The sequence below is a fragment of the Cyprinus carpio genome, chromosome B7 (genome assembly GCF_018340385.1).
Source record: "Cyprinus carpio isolate SPL01 chromosome B7, ASM1834038v1, whole genome shotgun sequence".
Taxonomy (NCBI): Eukaryota; Metazoa; Chordata; class Actinopteri; order Cypriniformes; family Cyprinidae; genus Cyprinus; species Cyprinus carpio.
This window is the reverse complement of record NC_056603.1, coordinates 5,410,752-5,438,090: the sequence shown is the minus strand read 5'-3', so window position 1 is coordinate 5,438,090 and position 27,339 is coordinate 5,410,752. Positions and strand designations below refer to the sequence as shown.

The 27,339-nt window shown below is 34.9% G+C and overlaps 1 protein-coding gene and 1 long non-coding RNA gene across 2 annotated transcripts in view; one reads left to right on the top strand and one right to left on the bottom strand.

Annotated features, from left to right (window-relative positions):
• LOC109076007 (obscurin-like) overlaps positions 1 to 27,339 on the bottom strand; it is a 56,983-nt gene that overhangs the window by 28,979 nt on the left and 665 nt on the right. The window lies entirely within an intron of this gene.
• On the top strand, positions 8,312 to 9,333 carry LOC122137816. Its single transcript, XR_006155086.1, has 3 exons — positions 8,312 to 8,418; positions 8,520 to 8,582; positions 9,267 to 9,333. It is a non-coding gene; the product is annotated as an uncharacterized LOC122137816 (long non-coding RNA).

Below are 27,339 nucleotides of genomic sequence, written 5' to 3'. Positions count from 1 at the left end.
GGTACCTCAGCTACCAAACACAACAGTGAGAGAAGCGTCTGCAGAACTCACTGAACATTGATGCTACGATTATATTAGAGATGTTACCATTTTTATGGTTATCAAATCTCTGCAAACAAACTAATTATAATAATTGAGGAACATAATAAGGATTGCATATTTTATAAATATGCAACCCGTTTAACCACTTCAAGCATGATTCTGTAGCCAGGGGTCTCCAACCTTATTCCATTCGGGAGCTACTTTTTAAAAATGACAGCGGCTGAGAGCTACCAATCCGTTATAAAGTAACTTAAATCTCTTAAATAATGTTTCAATCCAAACTGTTATAAGATCACGGCGTTGTTCAAATATGCTGGAAAATATTAAAAAAAGTACTGACACACACACACTGAAATAATTTTTATGACAAAAACCAACAAACTAAAAATTGAATAAAAGTACAATGCTATTTATTTTTTTTTTTTTTTTTTTTGCCTAAACAGTGAAATAAAACATTTAAAAAATCATGGCCAGATTTTAAACTAACAAAAAATATTCATAAATATTCATAACATGTTATCTACTGACATTTACCAACGTTACATATTCAAATAAAGTTTTGACCATTTAAAAAAATAGAGTATATATATATATATATATATATATATATATATATATATATATATATACACACATTTTTTTTTTCATTAAATTTTATCTGCTCCATAAAACCAGTTCTACATAAAGCTAATGTGCATTCTAAAAATCTCAACTCCTCTGATAACAAGGTAGAATGAATTTGTAAATCCACAGTCTTATGAACTGCAGAACAGAGGTGTTTCCATGGTAACCTCTGTAAACAAAGCTGCTGAGGGAAGAAGGAAAGAAAATGCAATCAAAATTTTCTGAAGACATTCGGTTTCCTATTATGCATTCATACAAATAATGAAAATCATATATTCTCCAACATAATACTCCCAAAAAATTCTACCAAAGCTCAACTTTACACACAAACAAAACTACAACACGCGATAATCCTGCATGAGACTCTTAATAAGTTTGATTAAAGCTGAACTGTATTTACTGTGAGTTTTTCAATTCGCGATAATCAGATACGGGTTTAATGATAATTAAAATAAATAACGGGATCATTAAAAATAACCTCACGGCCTACATGTCAAAATGTCCTCAGCAGGGCGCGATTCTAGGAATTTCTCATTTCAGGGGGCTCAGCCCCAAACGAGGGTATAAAATATATAGAGAGCTAAATTTATATACTAAAAAGAGCAATATTCCACTGTATTGCATAGATAGGTATAGCATATAACTGAATAAGCCACCGACAAGTCTTTATGATCACACACACACACACACACACACACACGTATACACCTGTTTACTGTACAAACACAAAACTTTACTGTTTGCATTTCTTGTAGAAACCTCTTTAAATCTTTCCTTCGCTCAAGAATGCAAACCTCTGTGCCACACGCACTAACAGCTACACTACTACTGTGTGACACGTGCTGGAGGAAGGGGGTTGGGTTTGACGTTTGGAGGGAAGTTCACTGATTGGCTTGGAACATATTCAGACTCCAGCCAATAGGAGACGGGCACGCTTTCTGAATTATTGTTCATTCTTTGAACTGTGTTGTAACCAGTGTTTTGTTGCTAAATTTAGCAACTTTTCAGACAACCCTAGCAACTTTTTCTTCCAAAAGCACCTAGCAACAAATTTTGAGAAGCACCCCCCGGGCTGCAGCCTGCAGATCGAGGCGGGGCTGCACCTGGGGCTGGGCTGCACATGTCGCCCTGCCCCATTCCTACTCTGATTGGTTCGATCGTCTTTCAAAGGCATGCATGATAGGAAATGTGTGCGTAGTTGGTGTAGGACAGAGTATGTTGTTTAAAAAGCTAAAAATGCTGTGGAGTTTTACAAAGCCTTCATTATAATGCACAGAAGAAATATAAAAATATGTTAAATAAATATGTTAAATAAACCTGAAATAAATAAATAAATAAATAAATAAATAAATAAAACATTAACCTGTAACTCGCCATGTCCCTGAAATGATTGTTTTGCTAAATTAAACTGATCTTTAGGCTAACAGATGAACAACCAACTACATTTAATAAATTAATTGGGTTTATTATCCACAGTAGGAGGATCAAATAGAAGAATGAATTATGAATTAAATAATTTTTGTAAATTTGATCATTTCATATCATCGGAGTATGAGAAAGTATTGTTTTAATTTATATAGCATGATAAGACAATTATTTAATTTTATTGTTACGTATAATTATCTGCAACAGGCTAATGTGTCTGCTGTGTGCTATTTCAATTTTTATGAAACTTTAATTTTCTTTACTACATTGCAAAGCATAGGCTTTTCCTCCCTTTTTATTTCAGGCAAATATGCTGTTCCTCATTATTTTAAAGTGAAGAAATCGAGAAACTTTTATTTCTACCGGCCAGTGATGATTCTGAAAGGACATACCAGTAATCTGTTGCTATAGTAACGAACGCAATTTCATGCGCATCATGGTCTTATTTTAGTGCAGTTGTCTCACAGCCACTGCAGACAAATATTGAGATAAACTTTATAAAGTATCATCTATTTATATTAAATTGGTATCTTCTCCGAGACCAATTTTGTGACCATTATTGAGCCGATTCTTTTCATTCAGCTGGAATGCTTAACGTGGCTTAATGCATTAAAAGTTTTTTTTTTTTTTTTTTTTTTTAAAAAAGACCAAACTCAGTAAACACATTACTAATAAAGTATTCTATTCACAGACAAGCAGGTGAGTCCAGAATAAGAATGCAATGCGTTTAATTACGTGTTAAGCATTTTCCTCCCATAAAAAAACCATAGCCTAAAAGGAAAACGCTTAACCGTGGTGTAAATGCATTAAAAAACGTGTTTTAAAAATACCAAACTCAGTAAACATTTTTAATAAAACATTGTATTAACAGATAAGCAGGTAATGAGAGGAAAATGCTTAACACTTAATTAATCGCGTTGAGTTCGAATTCTGCGCTCATATCTGCTTGTCTGTGAATAGAATGCTTTATTAATAATTTGATTACTGAGTTTGGCCTTTTTAAAACACAGTTTTAATGCATTAAGTCACGTACTTTCACGTTAAGCGTGTTTTACAATGTCCCAGTGATTCATTCATGAATTCGACTGGTCCATAAGATTAAACTTGCAGCAGATAACATCTCGTGATTCAATAAATCAGACATAGTGAGTCAAGTTAACAATAAACAACTGTGCATTATAATGAAGGCTTTGTAAAACAGCACAGCATTTTTAGCTTTTTAAACAAACTACGCACACATTTCATATCATGCATGTCTATGAAAGACGATCGAACCAATCAGAGTAGGTATGGGGCGGGGCGACACGTGCAGCCCCGCCTCAGATGCAGCCCCGCCTCGATCTGCAGGCTGCAGCCGGGTGTACTTGACAAATTTAGCAATTTTTAAAAATTTATTTGGCAACTTTTAGCAAATTTTGATAAGTGACTCAAAGGCATAATTTTCTATCCAAATTACACAAAAAGAGGAAACCAAAGATGCCTAGCAGTACACAAATCACATGAATTGAGTTAGCTGCTATTTGCAATTATTGAATTTAAAGAGCAGGTCATATGGTATTTTAAAGTGTCCCAATATTGTATTGGAGTCCCCTACATCAGGTTTAAATGCATCTAAGGTCAGAAAACATTGTAATTTTCTCAGAATATACATTTAATATTAGAGTCATTTGCCAATGATCAGGAAAATGATTCGTTTCAAGCAAGTTCGGAGCAAGCCCCTCCCCTCTGCTCTGATTGGTCAGCTGGCCAAACCTGTTGTGATTGGCACAGAGAGGAGTCCTTGAGCCAGTTAGCCAGCGCTACCATTGACAAAGCACCTTTACATAAAACAATAATATAGTCAATCCGTTCTTATAATGACATAAAATACAAAAAAACTTATGCAAGCGAATCGTGCCCACAGCTAAAGTTTAGCTGCTAAACTGTGAACACTAGGTGGATACGTTAGCCTAGTGCTAATTTGACTAACTGATTAAACAATACAGTTTGTAAACCAAAATATGTCTACTGTAATGTTTGAAGAACGACAGACAAAAGACGCTTGGTCTTAACTTTTAATCAGAACGCAGAACAGTTGTATCACAGGAGCACCAGCCCAAAATCACTCGTCTCCTCTCCCGCATTAACCCTGTAACTGCCAGTGCAGCACAATAAACAGCAATTTCACAATTATTATAAAGTCTGTGTGCTACACTACATTCTTTATTATTAAACAAAGTAATTAGAACAACGTCAGTCTACAATAATCGACATATTCTTAGGTTCACTGCGAATTTTTAGAACTAACTTACTTCAGTAAGACAGTAATATCGTGCTTTACCTGGAAACCTAAAGCTGCACTTAAGAAGATTAGAAGCCAACGAAGATAAAAGCCCAGATTAGAGAAGCAGTTCTTGATAAAATGACAAGCACACAACAAAAGGCTCGAACTTGTATTTCTGTGGTATACTTGAACACCGCGTCTTCTCAACATGATGTAAACGCACTAATAGCAAACGTGTGTTTGTGGGCAGATTTCGCGGGCAGGCGGGGGGATTATGCAAATGTGTTACCCAGTGACGTACACCGGGAACAGGCAAAAGAGTCGAAACTATAACGACTCGTTTTACGGCGATTCAGAACCGACTCTCTCTTTTGAGAGACAATATCTTATTTATCATGCACTTTTTTGATTAACAACTTTGCAGATTGTTTTCATTTAAGTCGATAGCTACGTTATAAACTGCAAAAGAGAGATTTTTCAAAAACCCATATGACCTGCTCTTTAATAATAATAATAATAATAATTTAATATGATACTCTTTGTTAGTAGCTTGTACCTGCAATTGGTGATCAGTTAGTACACTGTAAGGAAAATGGAAAAGATAGTAGTAATTTTCCAGGACAATATCCATTATCACCCGGAAACACAATGCGTAATTTAAAATGCAGATATAAAACAATACGGAAAATCTTTCATATTAACATAGTAGATTGTGCCCTGTTTTTACAGACTTTTCTCAGATTGTAGCATATAAACTACTTAAAACACTCCTTAAAGCAATAATTGTTGAAAATGTGTAGAATTTCTAGTTTACTATCTATAAACTAGTTTTTTTTTTTTATTGTTTTTTTTAAATTGTAATCATTAGTTTTTTTTTTTTTTTTCTTTTTTTTTTTTTTTTTTTTTTTTTTTTTTTTTTTTTTTTTTTTTTGTTTTTTTTTTTTTTTTTTTTTTTTTTTTTTTTTTTTTTTTTTTTTTTTTTTTTTTTTTTTTTTTTTGTTTTTTTTTTTTTTTTTTTTTTTTTTTTTTTTTTTTTTTTTTTTTTTTTTTTTTTTTTTTTTTTTTTTTTTGTTTGTTTTTTTTTTTTTTTTTTTTTTTTTTTTTTTTTTTTTTTTTTTTTTTTTTTTTTTAAATTGTTTCATGTAAGTGTTCAATAATTCAATGCATTTAAAAATGCAGTTATTTATATTTTAATATTATATTATGCAATATTTTACAAAGAAATCTAAATTAACATATATAAAAATATTTTTTTTGGCCAACACTTATTTTAGGTTGTGACAATTTTGCTTCGTGATTACGCAATGACGTCATTGCGAAATGACATCACAACGTCATTTAGCAACTTTTAGCAACAAATCAACCTTCCATTAGCAACTTTCTCTGAAAATTAGTTGGCAACACTTATTATATATTATAATGAGTGGAAGAGGCAAAACCGGTTGAAAAGGCCCGAGCCAAGGCCAAGACTCTCGCTCCTCCAGAGCTGGACTGCAGTTCCCCGTCGGTCGTGTTTTAAAGGCTTCTCCGCAAAGGCAACTATGCCGAGCGCGTCGGTGCCGGTGCTCCGGTGTATTTGGCCGCTGTGCTCGAGTATCTCACCGCGGAGATCCTGGAGTTGGCTGGAAACGCCGCTCGGGACAACAAGAAGACCCGTATCATCCCCCGTCACCTGCAGCTGGCGGTGCGCAACGACGAGGAGCTGAACAAACTCCTGGGCGGAGTGACCATCGCTCAGGGCGCGTGCTGCCCAAGAAGACCGAGAAACCAGCCAAGGCCAAGTAAACTAGTGAAGTTTCTCTTCAAACTAAAGGCTCTTTTAAGAGCCACCTATTTTCTCTGTGCGAGAGCGATTTCCTTCATCTGATCACGATCATTGATATGAAAATCTGAATAATTATATATAGTTTTTAAAATACAGTAGCAAATAACAGTATAAATTAATGATAAATACATGTGGAGAGTGGTTTTTAGTCTTTATTAATCTTGAAATAATGTTAATTAAAATAAAAAAAAAGTGCAGTCGCAGCAAACAAATATATTTTTTCAAATTGTGTATTTGCTTTATAGTGCTAAAACAATTTTCGATGAAAATAACATGCTGTGATGTATTTGTCTAGTAGTGTACTTTTATTTAGGTTATAATTAATAACTTTGGTCACAATGTATTAAAAAGATACTCGGCTTTATTGTTAAAAAGATGGCCAATTAAATAATGCATACAAATGTTTAACAAAATCTATATATTTATTTCTTTTTTTTTAGTTCCATACGTCCAACTCTTCTCATTCTGTAGAAATTACAGGAACAATTATGGGTCTTTGTGCATAAATTTATGAATCTTAGGCCTGTTTTTGTCGTTACTTGTAAACAAAGAGAAACAAAGGACATTTGTGCGGGAACCACAAACAGTCGCCACTTGATTGAAAACGAGACGCACAGCCATTGGCCAGTTGTCATTTTGAAACGCCAGACAATAACCAATCGAATTCCTTGAAGCTGTCCAATCAGCGTATGGCAGCCCCGCGCTTAAGACCCTGTTTACACTAGTGTGTTTTCATTTTAAAACGCATAACTTTTGCTATGGTTAGGCATATTGTTTACACTACTACAGCGTATTCGTGAAGTGTAAACGTATAAGATTATGCTATGCTAGATTATATTACTTTATAAACGTGTTAACTTGTCATCTGCGTTTGAAATATTAACTTTATTCTGTATTAAAAAATCTGTATATAGATGTAATACTTTGTACCTTGAGACTTGCGTTTACGCCAATTACTTAAAAAAAATTATGAAATATTAACGGTATTTCTGCTTGCGAATATATTCACAAGCAGAATCTTATAAGCATAATCTTATACGTTTACACTTCATTTAAATCAAGTCACGTTTCCAAAGTAATGCTACGAGAAAATAAAGGCAACGTGGAAACAATGTTAAGTTACATTAATGAGACATCAGCAGTCTCTAAAGAAAATGTACCATGTTTTTACTATGGTAAATATAAGTTAACGGTAGCGTTTATAATTAAACCACAGTAGTCACAAATTTACTGTTGTCTGCCCTGCTGAAAAAAACAATAGAAACCATTACAGAATTTGTAATGGTTTTAATGGTTCTAATGGGAATCTAATGTTTTAAGGGACTAATGTCTCTGTTTTAATGGACACTGTAATGGTCTCTGTTGGTCTCTATTGGTAATTTGCTTTCTTCTATTGGTGGCATGTATTGTCTATTGGATACCATTAAGGACCAACAGAACACCTTTGGAAACTTCTGGTGGTATCTACTGGACACCAGTAGAAATCATTATGACTCCAATAAATTAAGTGGTTTCTTTGGAAAACTGTAATGGTCTTAGTGGGTAGGCTAGACTGCTGAAAAAAAAAAAAAAATAATAAAATAAATGAACACACAAACAATAGAAACCATTACAGAATTTGTAATGGTTTTAATGGTTCTAATGGGAATTCTGTTGGTTTTAATGGACATTGTAATGGTCCTTATGGGTCTCTATTTGTAATTTGCTTTCTCTTATTTGTGGCATGTATTGGTCTATTGGATACCGTTAAGGACCAATAGAACACTTTGGAAACTTCTGCTGGTACCCACCCAGCACCAGACGTCATTCGGACATCGTTTTTTTTTTTTTTTTTTTTTTTTGCTAAATCTCGCTAAATCTCGGCCCGTCATGGCCTTCTTTTAGATCAAAAATTGACGTTGAAAGTTGGTCTTTGCTTGTTTCGTCGGGATTTGGTCCAAATTTTGCCCTAAACTCAGCAATGGTCTTGTTTTGTCTGTCTGATTTGGTTCAAATATGAGCCCCAAATCTATGTTTAATATTAGGTTTTTGTTTTGGTCCATCTGATTTGGTCCAAATTTAGGCCAAAATAAATGTTGAAATAACAGTGAAATTCTGCGTGACTTACTACCGTGCTGTAATTGGCACGCGCGCTGAACTGGAGCGGAGGACGTCACCATGGAAACGAGGCGGCAGCCCAACCGTCAAGCAGCTGAACGCTGACTCTCAATGTGGTTTTCTTTTCACTATTGTTTTTTAGGTAAGTTTCGTCTATATAATTACACAAATAGTACATTAAAGTGTTTCTGACACTTTATTTAATGTAAATGATACGCTTCCGTTTAATATGTTACTTTATAGAAATGGTTTAGTGTCGTCAGAAAAAGTCCGTTAGCATCTCCACTGTAAGGCTAACTACAAGAGGTAACGATAAACTTGAGCTCTTATTTATTAAGTTTGGGCTTTTAACGTCATCTTATGTGTAGATGAGCGCTCGTCTCTCTCTGTCATCTCTCTCTCTCTCTCTCTCTCTCTCTATATATATATCTTAACGGATGAATGGAAGTAAGCTAATTAATTTAACCTAAAAGTATGCACTGTACAGTTAACGTTACGTTACATCACTTACAATGGGCTGAAACCTTCCGGTTTTGATCTTTCATAGTAAACAACATAAATACCACTTATTCTGTTATTTCAGAAGTGCCAGAAAAGAAAAAAACCCTCTATGACACAGGAGATGTTCCTGATTTAAAATTTCTGAAGGGAGATAATGAAAACACAGACACACACACACACACACACACAGAGAGACACACAGAAACACACACACACACACACACACACACACATATATATATATAGATATAGATATATATATATGTGTGTGTGTGTTTGTTTGCTTGTTAGTTATTTTGATGTCCACGCTGTAGGAGCATTACTAAATTAGTAAAACTAAAATGTTTAAGTCTTTTTTTTTGTATATATTCTGTCAATTTTTTTTTTTTCTTTTCTGCATTTCACCTCTGCTATAGTTTATTTGTAATAAACCTGTCATTGTATAATGAATATTGTTGTGTCTCTGTGACAGTATGCTTATGTTCCTAGGTTCTTCCATGCTGATGGCTGTGCTCTAGAGTCATATCTCCTGTCGAAGAACATTTTTAGACATTATGAAACCATGAAAAGTAAGTAATTCCTCAAACATACATACACTACCATTCAAAAATGTAAGGGTCAGATTTGTAAAAATAAATATTTTATGCTCACCACTGCTGCATTTATTTGATTAAAATACAGTAAAATAGTAATATTGTGAAATTACCATTTTATAACTATTTTCTATTTCAGTATGTTTTAAAAAGTGATCAAAGCTGAAATTTTCAGCATCATTACTCCAGTCTCCAGTGTCACATAATCCTTCAAATATTAGTCCATTCTAATAAAGTGCAAGAAGCTCTTACAAATATTAATGTAAATAGTAATTTTTTCCTTTGGTGATTTTGTATTGTATACCCAGAATGCAATGCACAATGAAGTAGATTCCAATTCTCTAACTCCAAGCTACACACTCTCACACCGTGTCTACACTGGACGCACCAAAGTGACTTGAAAATCATTTGAACTTTGTCAGTACATCATAAATAGAAACAAGGCATCAGTTTACCGTCTGTGATTTGTTGGTTGTGCCATGCCACATCCAGTGTAGAGAGCATTACTGATTCTAATAGGCTCTGTTGTATTTGTTGTGCCGTCCAGTGTAGACACAGGTGTTAGACCCCTTTATTAAATATCATTACATATGATTCATGTATGATGCCATTCATCACTGATAGATCTTTTCTATTTCATCGATAAACCACAAGGTAACTGTAACATATTTAAACAATATTAATAAGAATAAATAAAAATGCATCTGTGACTTACTGTAATATTGCTTCTTTATTTTTCAGTGGGTTGAAAGTTCTTATTAAACACATAGCTTTATTCTCATCTCTGTGCATTTTCAGACATTGTGCATATTTCTGAATCAAATTTTTTTTAACTTTTTAACATCATAATATTGGTTGTCTTCTCTTTTGTCAGAGTTTAGCTCCAACCCCAGTTAAGCAGATCGGGGCAGCTGATCAAGGATCACCAGAAACTCTTCAGAACATTGGTCCTCCAGCCCAGGACTGGACACCAGTGTTGTAAGTCATTAATCTAGAAGTCATCCTGCCTCTTTGAAGTGTCATGTTCAGAATATATTACAGGAGATCTCTCATGTCTCTTAAGGTCCACTTACATGAAGAGTTTTGCTCCAACCCTGCATTGCACCTGAACACATTAATCAAGGTCTTCAGTTTTAAACCAACTATTAGTGTTGTCACGGTACCAAAATTTCAGTACCAAAGCAAAACACAAAAACATACTAATTAATTTTTTATTATTATTATTATTATTAGCTGCACTTATACTAACAATTAACACTTATACTAACAATTAAACTAACAAAACAGCGTTCATTTCAATCCGACATTCAAATGTTTATCAGGATTATATAAACAATTATATATATCCTGATAAACATACACAGAATGACAGTCAATCACTGATCTTTATGGAACTGCTTTTTATGTTTTAATAATAATTACTTTATTGTAATGAAACAATAAAGGGATTTTACAATGGATTTGTTTTTTTTTTTTTTTTTTTTTACTTGAATGCTTTTGTTCAATGTAAAATAAAAAGTGAATTATTATTAAGAAAAGAACTGCAGGAAAAGATGCAATGTTGCTCTTTGATTTTTGCTTTGGAACCTTTAGAAAACTTTAAACCTGATTTTTCTCAAAATTGACTTTGCCAACTCTTTCAACTTCAAACTGGTGTAGCTCACCTGCTCATTTTGTCAGATTTCAACAAATTATACATCATTTTGAAGGATTATTAATGAGAATAATAATAATAATAAAAAAAAATTGCTCATTGTGACTTATTTTGCCAGCACAGGTCACACATGCTAATTATTTCCACTTTTGAGAGTGGTCAGATTTAAGTCCTGAGATTAGTCCATCAGTTCTTGAATTCAATTTGTTTATATTGTGGTGTGTGTGTGTGGTGTGTGTGTTTGAAACAAGAGTGTCTGTCTCAGAAGCTGAAGAAAAGAGGCCACACCTCAGAGGAATAAAGCGCTTCCTAAGGGTACGGAAATACCTGGCTGAGAAGATCAGTGACCAAAACCAAAAGGATAAAACTGTCAGTGGTAAGTATTTACATATCCATATCTGAAATGTAAATTACTACAACCCTCTTATATGATTTGAAGTGAATAGAGACTATGTACCATAAAAAGTAGACAATTTAATATTCAAGACTATTTGTGACCCTGGACCACAAAAAACCATGTTATACGGGTATTTTTTTTTTTAAATTTAGATTTTATATCAATAATATTAAGAATTAATTTTCCATTAAGTATGGTTTGTTCAGGAGGACAATATTTGTCGGAGACTACAACCATTTGAAAACTCTGGAATCTGAGGGTGCAAAAAAATCTAAATATTGCGAAAACTATTTAAAGTCCAAAGCAAAGCATTTTATTAAATCAAAAATAAGTTTTGATACATTTATGGTATGAAATTTACAAAATATATTCATGGAACATGATTCTTTACTTAAAATCCTAATGATTTTTGGCATGAAAAGAAAAAATCGATAATTTCGTCCCATACAATGTTTTGTTTGTCTATTGCTATAAATAAACCCAGCAACTTAAAACTGCTTTTGTGCTGCAGGGACACATTTATTCACTCACTCATAACAACAAAACAACCACTGAACTACACCTAAACCATTGAGATATTCAACACAGCGGACAATAATTAATGACAATATGCATCTATTAAAGCATGCGCATAAGAAAAATTAAAAATTATCTGCCTTTAAAAAATGTTGTCCATTACACATTTTATAAACATAAAATGTGTAATGGACAAAAAGTTCATATCTGTCAAGAATTTGAATCTGCTCAAAGTGCCCCAAAGTGTTGGACGAATTTAATCATGATGATGTGTGTTTGTCAACAACTAAGTTTTTGCAAACTTTTTTTGAGATTGCCATAGAAATATGTATGGATAATCTCACATACTGTTAATGTTGGTTTAAGTGGTACATTGTCCTAACAAATTTTCCTTCTCTTTTGCAGGTCTAAGACAGCTACAATGAAGCCACAAATGCAGTTCATAGTTCCCTGTATTTCTATAATGCATTAATGAATAACAATAATAATTTTAAAAAAAATTTAATGTCAAGGTTTTTGTGTTAATTCCAGCTATGTTTGAGTATTCTGTGAATAATTTTGATTTAGGTACATATTCTTAATTCTTTTCAAAACAACCTGAACTGTTTGCTATTGAAAGGTTGGTATTCAGTTTAAAATAAATAAAAATGATATTCTTGACAAAACCTGTGTATAGTTGTATGATTAATAATTTAAAATTATTTAATTAATCAATGGCCTAATTACCCTTCAGTTATCAGGTTAACATTCAAATCAGAACCAATACAAACACTGCAACGGAAACCATTAAATATTTGCAAATAAAAACCAATAGAAACTTGTAATGGAACCATCAGAACCAATACAAAACTGTGATGGAAACCATTAAATGTGCCAAATAAAGACCAATACAAAAGCTTGTAATGGAACCATCAGAACCATTACAAAAACTGTGATGGAAACCATTATGTGCAAATCGTGACCAATACAGATTTGTAATGGAAACCTATACAAACCAATGAATCCTAATGGAATATGCCCAAAAACACACTACGTAATGGAGACCATTTGGTAATGGTTTTAATGGTTAATTGCTGATGGTTTGTAATGGTTCTCTATTTAACAGACCGAAACTGTCCAGTCCCGCGATAGGCAAACGCAAAAACAAACGTAGACGTCATGAAATGTTCTTTAACATCATAAACCATAAAATGTAGTCAGCATTCTACTATGGTTTATTTTTATAATAGGTAAACACAGGTCACAAGTTAAGACGGTCACATTTCCTTGATTCAGCAGCTGCACAATGTGACGCAGAGAGTCCTGTGTTCAATCCAGAAATCTGTAGCTGAATCAGTGTAGATTGGTAGCTCGGTGGTGCATTACTGTCGTCTCGCGGCGCGCCGTCTTTTAGGGCGTATTCGAATAACTTGAATATTGTTAATTGCCACCTGCCTACTGCTCAGATTTACCAAAATGGCGCTACGCTGATGTGGAGAGACACAGAGGAGAGGAATTTTTGAATAAAGTCGTTATTTTTGTTTTCTTCGTATACATAAAGTATTCTCATTGCTTCATAACGTCACGGTTGAATCATTGATGACAGATTGACTATTCTGACGATGTTTTTTATACTTTCCTGGACCTTGACACTGTTATTTATTTGGAAGTCTATGGGACAGTCTCAAGCCTCCCTGTTTTCATCCAAAATATCTTAAATTGTGTTCCGAAGACGAAGGAAGCTTTTACGGGTTTGGAACGACATGAGGGTAAGTGATTGACAACATTTTCATTTTGCGGTGGAGTAACCCTTTAAAGTTGTGCAGAATTGGAGGCAGAAACCTCAAAGACGGTACCAGACGGATGCTGGACAGGTGGTGTCAATACTCAATAAGTTACAACGCTAATCAGAAATTTTAAAAATAACTCCTTCACTGTTCGTTTTGAAATGTCAAACATTTTCCGCAATTGTTAATCACCTCAATCTGTATTATCAGTTTTAGGGTTTTTAAAAATATCCCTCATGTCCAGATTCAACATGAAGAAAGAGGCATTTGAAAAGACTGCACTGTTCTCGGACATTAGAGGTGTGTGTATAAAACACATTTACCAGAGAGCTTCTCTCTTTTTTAACACATTGAATGGTGATACACTATATATAGATATATATATATATATATATATATATATATATATATATATATACTATTATATATATATATATATCTCGTTCTTGTTCTTAGTAGTCATCCAAGCAAAACAGAATGACTCCCTGTCACAGTTAAAGTAATGTAAAAAAAAAAAAAAAAAATATATATATATAATATGACCAACAAAAGGGTTAATCTTTTTTTTTTTTTTTTTGTTTTTTCTCTTATTTGGCAGATGCTGTGATGACCAGCTTCCTTGGACTTGAGGAAGCAGTTTTATTTGCTAAAATAAGTAAACCAACAAAAGGGTTAATCTTTTTTTTTTTTTTTTTTTTTTTTTTATTAAGTTATTTAAGATGTTTTTTTTTTTTCATTTTATATATTTATTATCTTAAGTTGTCAAAAATTCCAGATTTGTTTTAATCATAATATTTATATTTAAGTGTATTGTATTTACAATATTTAATTTTATCATTAATTATTTTGTATTTTTATAATTTTGTATTGTCTTAAGTTGTCCAAGTTGTTAACAATGTTATTTTTCTAAAAAGCTGTATATTTAATTTGTTTGGATGGATTGCCATTAGCGTATACATGTAGTTTATTATTTAAAATTAACTTAAGTGTCTTAAAATAATAAAATTTAATTTAAATGTATTTTCAAAGCATGCTAAGTTAAAGTATAAGAAATAAAAGCTTTAAAAGTTTCTTTTTCAAAATGTTTAAAGTAATTTTGAAAAGTAAAGATACACAAGATTTGCTTTACAAAGTAAATATTGCTGATAAATATGAGTAACGGTTCTTTTAGCAATTATATATTAAACTTGTGTGTGTTATTGTAAAACTTGTATGTTTTTAAATATTTCATAAAATATTAAGCAATGTTTAAACCCCTTTTATTTCCTCAATCGATCATTGGCTGACAAACTTGACGTAACAGGTGATGTAGTAGAACCGCAAATGATCGTGGTTTCACACAGTATGGCAAGCCATTTTAGCATTTAAAACTTGGTTTTGACTATCCATAAATATAATTTCGGATAGTCACAATTGTGATAGATACCTATATTGCAATTATGACTCGTCGTAATTGCAACTAAGATATCTACAATGTGATTATGACTAGTCATAATATGCATTGAAGATATCTACAATTTAGTTTTGTCTAGTCATAATACACATTCCAGATATCTACAATGCTATTACGACTAGACATAATCTTCCATTGAAAAATATTTTCAGATATCTTCAATTGAGTTTTGACTTAGTCATAATTCCAATTCAAGATATCTTTAAATATGATTTGCCTAGTCCAAATTCTAATAAGAGATATCTCAAATTACAATTTGACTAGTGATAATTCAATTAGAGATATCTTCAAAGGAGTTTTGACTAGTCGTAATCCCAATTCAAGATATCTTTAAATATGATTTGACTAGTCAAAATACAATTTAAGATATCTCTAATTCCAAATTTTTAAAGATATCCAAAATACATTTGTAGATATCTGCAATTCATTTATGACTAGTCAAATTACAGTTGTAGATATCTTGAATTGGAATTTTGACCTGGCAAATCATATTTAAGGATATCTTGAATTGGAATTTTGACTCTTCAAAACCCATTTAAAGAGATCTGCAATTTAATTATGGATATCCCAATCAGATTTTTGACTAGGAAGAACTATATTTAGGGATATCTGTGACTAGGCGTAATTGCAATGTAGATATCTGGAATTAACAATTTGACTAGTCAAAATATGTTCATAGATATCTACAATGTGCATGCAAATACACCTCTGTTGAGCCCCACCTTAAACATTTTACTTAACCAATCCTAGCTTGGAAACTGTTGGTCCTGCGTCTTTGGGTGATTTTAAACTGTTTTATACAAAAGTAATTCAAAAGTTTGGAAATAAAAAATGTAGCTGGAGCATGCGTAAAAGTGGTAGGCTATACAGAGAGGACTTAAATAGGCTTTTGTCCTGTTTTATATCGTAATGTTGAGACGTGTGTGCTGTGGATTAAATTTTGTTAGCCTTTATTTACAAACGAACACATGTATAAACCTCATGTCAGCAGTTGCAACATTTGATATAATGTTAAAAGTATCAGTGTCTATTTACACTAAGTGCAAGCCTGCCTTGTTGTCAGAGGCTAGTTACACTATCGCCCACCAACATGTGATATAAATAACAAAAAATGATAAAACAAGACCAAACTAACAACAGTTTAAATTGAAAACTTTTTAAAGCAAAAGACTCCTAACTCAATACACCCGAGTTCGCGACCCGCCTTTTGCCAAACATTTTTTCTCCTTTTTCAAATCTCATATCGTATCGGAAAGGCATTTATTTTCAATAAAAATTAAGGAAATAATTAAAAAGTTGAAAATAAACACTGGGTAGGGTTAGGGTAGGTGTAGGGAGGGCTTTATTGTCCCAGTAAGGTGGCATCCATTTAAAAATTGATGATAAAAATGATAATTTACACTCCACTATGTTATTATTTGCATACTGTTTTGTAATGTACTACAATACAGAGGTGCAGATAATTGCCACTATTTGAAATAAGTAGTAGTATAAATAGCAGAAAATCTTGCTATTTTTATCATAGTGTAAAATATAATTATAGCTATTTGCACTTAGTGTAAATGGCACATCATTAAAAAATACTGCTATTTTCACTTAGTGTAAAGAGAATCCATTGCTATTTGCACTTAGTGTAAATAAAAAGCATCTATCGCTAAGAAAATATGCTATTGTACACCTAGTGCAAATATCTGCTGCCTAAAAGAACACATTGGCGCTCATCACTGAACACAGCAGAATATCATCGTCATGGATCTCTTGCTATAATACAATACAATACTCCCACCTCGTGGGCTATTTATGGAAGCTCGTTTCCGCCACTAAATAAAGAAATTAATTAATAAAGAAATTAATAAAGAAATAGCAACTTTTTAACTCACAGTTATAAAATTTATATCTCGCATTGTCTATATATCGCAATTCTGAGAAAAAAAGTCAGAATAACTGGTAAGATAAAAGCTGCAAATTACAAAATTGCGTCTATTGAAGATATCTATAAAGTAATTACAGATATCTTAAATGGAGTTTTGACTAGTCATAAAGTATTTAGAGATATCTCTAATCCGATTTCTTACTAGTGCAATTATAATTGCAGATATCTGTAATTGTCATTGTGACTAGTCGAATTATAATTATAACTATCCAAATTACAATTGTGACTATCCGAAATTATATTTATGGATAGTCAAACCAAGTTTTAAATGCTAAAACGGCTTGCGATACTTTTGTCCTGTTTTATATCGTAATGTTGAGACGTGTGTGCTGTGGATTAAATTTTGATAGCCTTTATTTACAAATGAACACATGTATAAGCCTCCTGTCAGCGTTGCAACATTTGATATAATGTTAAAAGAATCAGTGTCTATTTACACTAAGTGCAAGCCTGCCTTGTTGTCAGAGACTAACACTGTCGCCCACCGACATCTGATTGGGATAGTTAACACTGATAAACAACGCTAAACTAGCATCGGTTGCAGTGGATTAGTAGTTAAAGTATGTGCTTTTTAGAGAAGGGTCTGGCTGCAGACTAGCGGTCTTGCAGTCTTTATTTTTTTTATTTTGTTCTATTTATTGATAACTTTTTGTTTGAATCTCTCAACATTTTACAACAGTAGCCAGGTGGTGAAGACAAGAAAAAAGAAACTAAATTACAATGTCACTTGCAATCGCCACTTGCACTCTCCGCTACCTGTGACGTCACTTGCAATCAACACAAATCGTGCATGTTGCCAATAGAGACAAGACACTGTGGTGGTGATTAAACGATTAAAATTAAATTATTAGGCCTACTACTATAACGTACAGGGTCCTGCAAGAAAAAGACAAGACCGGCAAATCCGTGGCCACAGAACAGCAGAATATGAACGCAATGCACAAAACACTTAACATGGCTTAATGTATTAAGATACATTAAGTTCAATTAAAAGACCAAATTCGATATATAGTTATTATTAAATGTACTACAAGGCAAGCAGATGGCTATGAACACAATGCGCAAACTGTGTCCTCCCATTCAGCAAAACACTTAATGTGGCCTAATAACAGACTAAGATGATAAAGACAATTCAGTAGGCCTAGCCTATATGTCTTGTTGTTGACTCAACGCATATACAGACCAGCAAATATGAACGTGCATTATGAAATGCATTAAGTGATTTTAAAAGGATCAACTCCGTACAGGCAAGCAGACGAGTACAGAACGCAGTGCATTAAATTGTACATTAAACGTTTTCCTCCTATAGAAAATCATTATAAATAAAACACATAATGTAGCCTAATGGACAAAGACAGTGATATAAACGAGTTGTAGACAGTTTATTCTATATGGAAAAATGCTTAACGCAAAACTTTGCGTGTTGCGTTTATTCTGTGCTCACCTGCTTGCCTGTACATATTAGTTATGTATTTTAATAATGTAGAGAAGCATACTGAGTTTGGCCTTCATCATCTTAGTCCATTATGCCACATTTTGCGGTATGTGAGGAAAATACTATATACATATTCATTATATTAATGAACTGTATATTTAATTTGATATTTTAATAGCATCTTAATACATTAAGCCATGTTAAGTGTTTATGTTTTTCTACAGGAGGAAAACGCTTAGCGAGAGACTTTGCGCAAACGTTCATATTCTGGTGTTCTGGCCACGGATTTGCCGGTCTTGTCTTTTTCTTGAAGGACCCTGTACGTTATAGTACTAAATTAGTTTTAATCGTTTAATCACCACCACAGCTTCTTGTCTCCATTGGCAACATGCACGATTTGTGTCGATTGCAAGTGTCGCAGGTAGCAGAGAGTGCAAGTAGCGATTGCAAGTGACATTGTAATTTAGTTTCTTTTTTCTTGTCTTCGCCACCTGGCTACTGTTGTAAAATGTTGGGAAATTCATACAAAAAGTAATAAAAAATTCAACAAAATTAAAAAATAAAGACTGCAACTGATGTCACTAGCAGAACTGCAAGTGTCTGAGAGTGCAAGTCTGAGAGTGCGTTTCTGAAAACGTCTGTCTCCAGTGATGAACTGGCGGTTGAATGTCCATTGATTTTCAGGGGGAATCGTTTGATTGTTCCTGCAGAAACGCCTCATCCACCTGGTGCAGGAGGGACATCAGGGGCTGGTTCGAACCAAACAGCGTCTGAGAGAGCTGTATTGGTGGCCGCGAATGGACGATCTTGTTCAAACGATCCTGTCTGCATGTGTGACCTGCCAGGCCAGTGATAAATCGGCCAAAACATTTACAGCTCCAATGCAGCCAGTGGAGTTCCCAAAAGGCCCATTTCAACATGTTGCTATTGATATAGTAGGACCTTTCGAAAAGGGAGCTACTGATTGTAAGTTTGCAATAACACTGATTGACTATTTCAGCAAACGGCTAGAAGTTGGTTTTGCTTCATCAGTAACAACAGAGACTGTTCTGAAATTTCTGACCACTATCTTTGCTCGAGAAGGAAACCCCTGCACCATCACGACAGACAATGGGCTGCAGTTCATTTTGTCTAAATTTGCTGATTTTGTGAAAACACACAGGGAATAAAGCACATAAAGACCAGTGTTTATCACCCTCAGACTAATGGGACCATCAAACAGTTCAACAGGGTGCTTAAAGAGTGTTTTCAAGCAGCTGAAGTGGCGTGTAAGCCCTGGAAATCTGCAGTCCTGACCATGCTGAAGAGCTATCGAGCGACACCCCATGCTACAACGGGTGAGACCCCTTTTCTGCTCTTGAGAGGCTGACCTATGAGAACAAAGTTGTTCTTCTGCCTGAGGATACCCCTGATCAATTTGCTCAGGTTAGAGCTCGTGTGACACAAAGACAGAACAAAAGTAAACAATACACCGAACGTAAAAGAGGATCTAAATTTCTGCTTTGAGTTCGGATAGGGGCTTGAGACAGAGACGCCCACCTTTGTGGACTCAAGACTATGTGTTGGATTAATGTGTCTGAAGAGAAAGAAATAAGTCAGACCAAGAAGATATGTAAAGGGTGTAGGCGGATCACTGCCCTATTAAAAAAAAAAAAAAGTGAATATACACTTAATCACGAAATGTTTGATGAACGTTATTCTTTGTTATGTTAAAAGGAAAAAGTGTGCTAGAATCTTTCATTATGCTCCGTTAAAATGCCTATTTGAAATAGACTGTTGCTTGAATGCATAAGAGGTCATTTGAATATGCTTATTTGAGATAAGTTGTTGTTTGAGTAAAGACTTGAATAAGGTAACAATCTTAAAAGAGTAGTAATTCTGTTTGAGTAACGGTGGAGATGTTGTGTTGAGAAGCATACAATATTTGATGTTCAATTCATATTAATTGCTAAGTATAACGCTAATGTGGAACTGCACCACTAGGGGCTCTAGTGAGGAATTGTGTTTAGTAATGTGATGAAGAAGAATAAAGTTGAGGATGTAAGTTGTACACCACGTGGAGTGTGTTCTGTTAAAGTGTAAAAACACCACAAATGTGCCTTAATTTTTTATTTTATTTTTTACTACCTATGGCCTCAGAAAAATGAGGCCCACTATATAGAAACAACCAACAAAATGCTGTGACTTCCATTACAAGGTACATCTACAAACCACAGCACTGACAGAAACATCTGCAGAACTCACTTTGACTGAACATTCATATTTGTCCCTTCTCCCCCACAACTGTACTTAGACTGTACTTAGCTCTGTGTGTTTGACTCTGTCCCATCATAATGTACTTCTAGAGAGACTGGGAAAGGGGTTTCTGGGATGGTCCTCAAATGGTTCAAGTCAGAAGGGAGAGGTTATTATGTGACTATATGAGAGCATAAAGTCTAAGCATCAATGCACTGATGAAATTAACAGTTAGATATGCCAGTTAGTGAATCAAAGAGAAACCTGAAGTCATTGCATTTGGAAACAAAGATGAAGTTCTCAAGGTGAATGCATATCTTAACTCAAGGAACCAAACAACAAGAAATCAATGAAGAATCTTGATGTGATTCTGGAGTCAGATCTTAGTTTCAGTCGTCATGTCAAAGAAACAAGTAAACCAGCATACTATCATCTCAAAAACATTGCAAGAAATTGTTGTTTCTAGTCAAGACTTTATCAGCAGCAGGGTGGACTATTGTAATTAACTCCTGACCGTCCTTCCCAAGAAGACCATTAGACAGCTGCAGCTCATCCAGATTCTGACTAGAACCAGAAAATCTGACACCAGTCCTCTGGTCTTTATGCTTCCAGTGACATTTAAGATTTTTTTTTAAATATTATTACTCATTTATAAATCACTCCGATGACCTCAATACATTGCAGATATGCTCACTGAATATAAGCCTAACTGACCTCAGATCATCAGGATCAAGTCAATAGAAATAGCAAGGGTTCACTCCAAACAAGGGGCGTCTGCTTTTATGCTGCACGCAGCTGGAACCAGCTTCCAGAAGAGATCAGATGAGCTAAAACAGTAACCACATTTACATCCAGACTGAAAACACATCTGTCCAGCTGTTAATTTACTGAATGAGCTCTGTGCTGCATTCCAATGATTGCATTTTATTATATACAGGTCCTTCTCAAAAAATTAGCATATTGTGAAAAAGTTCATTATTTTCCATAATGTAATGATAAAAATTAAACTTTCATATATTTTAGATTCATTGCACACCAACTGAAATAGGTCTTTTTATATATTGTTTTAAATACTGATGATTTTGGCATACAGCTCATGAAAACCCAAAATTCCTATCTCAAAAAATTAGCATATCATGAAAAGGTTCTCTAAACAAGCTATTAACCTAATCATCTGAATCAACGAATTAACTCTAAACACCTGCAAAAGATTCCTGAGGCTTTTAAAAACTCCCAGCCTGGTTCATTACTCAAAACCACAATCATGGGTAAGACTGCCGACCTGACTGCTGTCCAGAAGGCCATCATTGACACCCTCAAGCGAGAGGGTAAGACACAGAAAGAAATTTCTGAACGAATAGGCTGTTCCCAGAGTGCTGTATCAAGGCACCTCAGTGGGAAGTCTGTGGGAAGGAAAAAGTGTGGCAAAAAATGCTGGACAACGAGAAGAGGTGACCGGACCCTGAGGAAGATTGTGGAGAAGGACCGATTCCAGACCTTGGGGGACCTGCGGAAGCAGTGGACTGAGTCTGGAGTAGAAACATCCAGAGCCACCGTGCACAGGCGTGTGCTTTTGAACCAGAAACAGCGGCAGAAGCGCCTGACCTGGGCTACAGAGAAGCAGCACTGGACTGTTGCTCAGTGGTCCAAAGTACTTTTTTCGGATGAAAGCAAATTTTGCATGTCATTCGGAAATCAAGGTGCCAGAGTCTGGAGGAAGACTGGGGAGAAGTAAATGCCAAAATGCCTGAACTCCAGTGTCAAGTACCCACAGTCAGTGATGGTCTGGGGTGCCATGTCAGCTGCTGGTGTTGGTCCACTGTGTTTTATCAAGGGCAGGGTCAATGCAGCTAGCTATCAGGAGATTTTGGAGCACTTCATGCTTCCATCTGCTGAAAAGCTTTATGGAGATGAAGATTTCGTTTTTCAGCACGATCTGGCACCTGCTCACAGTGCCAAAACCACTGGTAAATGGTTTACTGACCACGGTATTACTGTGCTCAATTGGCCTGCCAACTCTCCTGACCTGAACCCCATAGAGAATCTGTGGGATATTGTGAAGAGAAAGTTGAGAGACGCAAGACCCAACACTCTGGATGAGCTTAAGGCCGCTATCGAAGCATCCTGGGCCTCCATAACACCTCAGCAGTGCCACAGGCTGATTGCCTCCATGCCACGCCGCATTGAAGCAGTCATTTCTGCAAAAGGATTCCCGACCAAGTATTGAGTGCATAACTGAACATAATTATTTGAAGGTTGACTTTTTTTTGTATTAAAAACACTTTTCTTTTATTGGTCGGATGAAATATGCTAATTTTTTGAGATAGGAATTTTGGGTTTTCATGAGCTGTATGCCAAAATCATCAGTATTAAAACAATAAAAGACCTGAAATATTTCAGTTGGTGTGCAATGAATCTAAAATATATGAAAGTTTAATTTTTATCATTACATTATGGAAAATAATGAACTTTTTCACAATATGCTAATTTTTTGAGAAGGACCTGTATGTATCCTCGTTTTTTTTTTTTTTTAATTCTTAACTGTTTTAATTCATTTTAAATCATTTTAAAATTAATATTCTTTGCTTTTATTGTAGTGATTATTTTCAATGATCATTTAATTTTAATTATTATTTTATGTAAAGCACTTCTTTGTGTAGGCTACGAAATATACTATATAAATAAACTCGCCTTGCTCAAGGGCACTTCAGCCATGGCTATTGAGGGTGGAAGAGAGCACTGTTCATTCACTCCCCCTCACCTACAACTCCTGCCAGCACCGAGACTCGAACCGGCGACTTTCGGGTAACTAGTCCAACTCCCTAACCATTAGGCCATAGCTGCCACCCCCCACAGCTGACATGTTTTATATATATAAAACATGTCAGTCTGTTCTGTGTCTCAGTTGTGTTTTGCTTTCTTCCCTGTGACCTAGTTTGTGTCAGTGTTCTGATTAGTTCATTCATCCCTCCTGTTGTAATAATTTGTCTTTCAATTCAATTTACCATTATTTTTATTATTTTTCAAGTAATATTTTTTTTTCGTTCAAAACATTGATAAATATAAATATTTTTCATTAAGAGCTCAACTAAGACATATTTGTTTTGACGAATGTAAAATATCAAGGTTAAGTTAAATTAACTCATATTATTAAGTTTATCTCCTGACCACGCCCCCACACTGCTGCTGCGAGTCCGTTAACGTCACCGTGATTGTGTGTGAATTCAAGAAGCTGTGGATGAGAAGGTGGAAACTTTGTTTTAGATAAGTTAGTTCTATGAGCGCTCTTTTCCGTTATTTACCTTTTGTCGCTCTTTCTTTTGCTCGAGAGACTGTTTGTGATCTGCGGAAACTGTTGTTTGTCTAAACGATGGGACATTTCTCATGCATTAGCTAACTTAGCTAGTTTTCTCACGCGCCTGCAGCAGACAAACCTAGCTCGAACCCCAGGCCAGTGAGCTCTACTGACATTTTATTCACCTCTTCCTATTTCTTTTTCACTCTATGTTGTTTGTGAAGAGTGTAAGTTAGTTTTACTCATACAGCAGCTGTGATTCCAGCGGAGGAGAGACGATGGTGGTGCTACTATGATGAGTGCAATAATTCAATGACCACGATTAATAGACATGGCTGTTGTTCGAAAGAGTAGGTTTAAATTAATTAAAGGGATAGTTCACCCAAAAATTAAAATTTGACGTTTATCTGCTTACCCCCAGGGCATCCAAGATGTAAGTGACTTTGTTTCTTCAGTAGAACACAAACAAAGATTTTTAACTCAAAGCGTTGCAGTCTGTCAGTCTTATAATGGAAGTGGATGGGAATCATGGCTTTGAGAGTCAAAAAAACATACACCAACAAAACCAAATTAAACCCTGCGGCTTGTGATGATACATTGATGTGTAAAGACATGAAACGATTGGTCTGTGCAAGAAACTGAACAGTATTAATATAGTTTTTTACCACAATGTCCGAACTGTCGCAGACTTATAAGTGCATTACCGCCACCTATCTCTCAAATGTACCATTGACTCTCTATCTTCAATATCAATTAGGAGTGTTAATGGTCCACTTGAGAGATAGTTGGCAGGAATGCACTTATAAGTCTGTGATCTGCCATAAAGCAAGAAGAAGAAGAAGAAGACACGTCACGCGCCAGCTGTTGAGAATGTGCTCAGGACAGTTCAAATACAAAAAACAGATGAATATACTTCTGTTCTATCTGGGTTCAGAGTCCTCTTAACGACTGTCTTGTTTAGGAAGTAAGAAGAAATGGAAGAGATGCTTTGTAAGTGTAAGTATGGCCCTCATAACTGTGAAAAGCGAGCACAGCTATATAAACATTATCCCCTGGTTTCAAAGACAAGGCTTAAGGCTAGTCCCAGACTCAAATTCATGTTCAAACTGTCTTAGCTGAAAATATCTTGTACTGAAACATCTTAAAATATGTCAGTGCCATTGTCTTGTCTCAAGATGTACACCAGTAAAGTTCTTAAGGCATTTTAATAAAAGTTATTTAAATATCCTGATTTAACTAAGGCCTAGTCCTGGCTTAAGCTAAGCCCTGTCTGTGAAACCCTGTTTCTTTGTTCAAACATGGAAGTTATACAAGAACGGAACAATTTTATTGTTCACATCAGGCATTTACATACATTTAAATCACTTTATGCACTAAAAACATAAACTTATGCCACCTTCACTACAAAACTCCAGATCAGCTGTATGTCATGTGGGTTAACTGAGACCTGTTCTGAGGAGCATCACTTTATTGACTGGCACACTGCACAATTAAATATAAACCCTTAAGTAAGATTGTCCTCATGAAGACTATAACTTTAATGTTTGCTCTTCACAGAAGCCTGACATCACCCAGATGGTATTTCAAAGATCAGCTCTTTTTACAGTAAACCAGGTTCGTATAAGTGCATTCATCCCATGCTGTAATTGCCATAATTACAAGATTCCAACTTGGAAAAAGCATTCATGATTTTTTTTGCTGAGAATGTGAGAACTGACTTCACACATCTGCTAAAAATGACACCGAGACAAACTGGTTAAAGATAACTGAAAAAACAGAAGTTAAACCTCTCCCCCCCTAACAAATCTGCCAAAACAAATTTGCCAAAATGTGTGATTTTTTGGACTACTATATGGATAATTCATTTTCAATAAGAGTGGCAGAAAGAATGAAAAGTGATCGAGAAACTTGTGTGTTTCACAGCTCTTCTCAAACTCTCTGAATCTCTAACAGAGAAACTATTTAAAGATACAATACCATACAACACCAAACTCATATTACAAACCCGATTCCAAAAAAGTTGGGACACTGTACAAATTGTGAATAAAAACAGAGTACAATGATGTGGAAGTTTCAAATTTCAATATTTTATTCAGAATACAACATAGATGACATATCAAATGTTTAAACTGAGAAAATGTATAATTTTAAGGGAAAAATAAGTTGATTTTAAATTTCATGGCATCAACACATCTCAATAAATCTGGGACAAGGCCAAGTTTACCACTGTGTGGCATCCCTTCTTCTTTTTATAACAGTCTGCAAACGTCTGGGGACGGAGGAGACAAGTTGCTCAAGTTTAGGAATAGGAATGTTGTCCCATTCTTGTCTAATACAGGCTTCTAGTTGCTCAACTGTCTTAGGTCTTCTTTGTCACATCTTCCTCTTTATTATGATGCGCCAAATGTTTTCTATGGGTGAAAGATCAGGACTGCAGGCTGGCCATTTCAGTACCTGGATCCTTCTTCTATGCAGCCATGATGTTGTAATTGATGCATTATGTGGTCTGGCATTGTCATGTTGGAAAATGCAAGGTCTTCCCTGAAAGAGACGACGTCTGGATGGGAGCATATGTTGTTCTAGAACTTGGATATACCTTTCAGCATTGATGGTGCCTTTCCAGATGTGTAAGCTGCCCATGCCACACGCACTCATGCAACCCCATACCATCAGAGATGCAGGCTTCTGAACTGAGCACTGATAACAACTTGGGTTGTCCTTGTCCTCTTTAGTCCAGATAACATGGCGTCCCAGTTTTCCAAAAAGAACTTCAAATTTTTATTCGTCTGACCACAGAACAGTTTTCCACTTTGCCACAGTCCATTTTAAATGAGCCTTGGCCCAGAGAAAACACCTGCGCTTAGATATGGATTCTTTTTTGACCTATAGAGTTTTAGCTGGCAACGGCGAATGGCACGGTGGATTGTATTCACAGACAATGTTTTCTGGAAGTATTCCTGAGCCCATGTTGTGATTTCCATTACAGTAGCATTCCTGTATGTGATGCAGTGCTGTCTAAGGGCCCAAAGATCACGGGCATCCAGTATGGTTTTCCGGCCTTGACCCTTACGCACAGAGATTGTTCCAGATTCTCTGAATCTTTGGATGATATTATGCACTGTAGATGATGATAACTTCAAACTCTTTGCAATTTTTCTCGGAGAAACTCCTTTCTGATATTGCTCCACTATTTTTTGCCGCAGCATTGGGGGAATTGGTGATCCTCTGCCCATCTTGACTTCTGAGAGACACTGCCACTCTGAGAAGCTCTTTTTATACCCAATC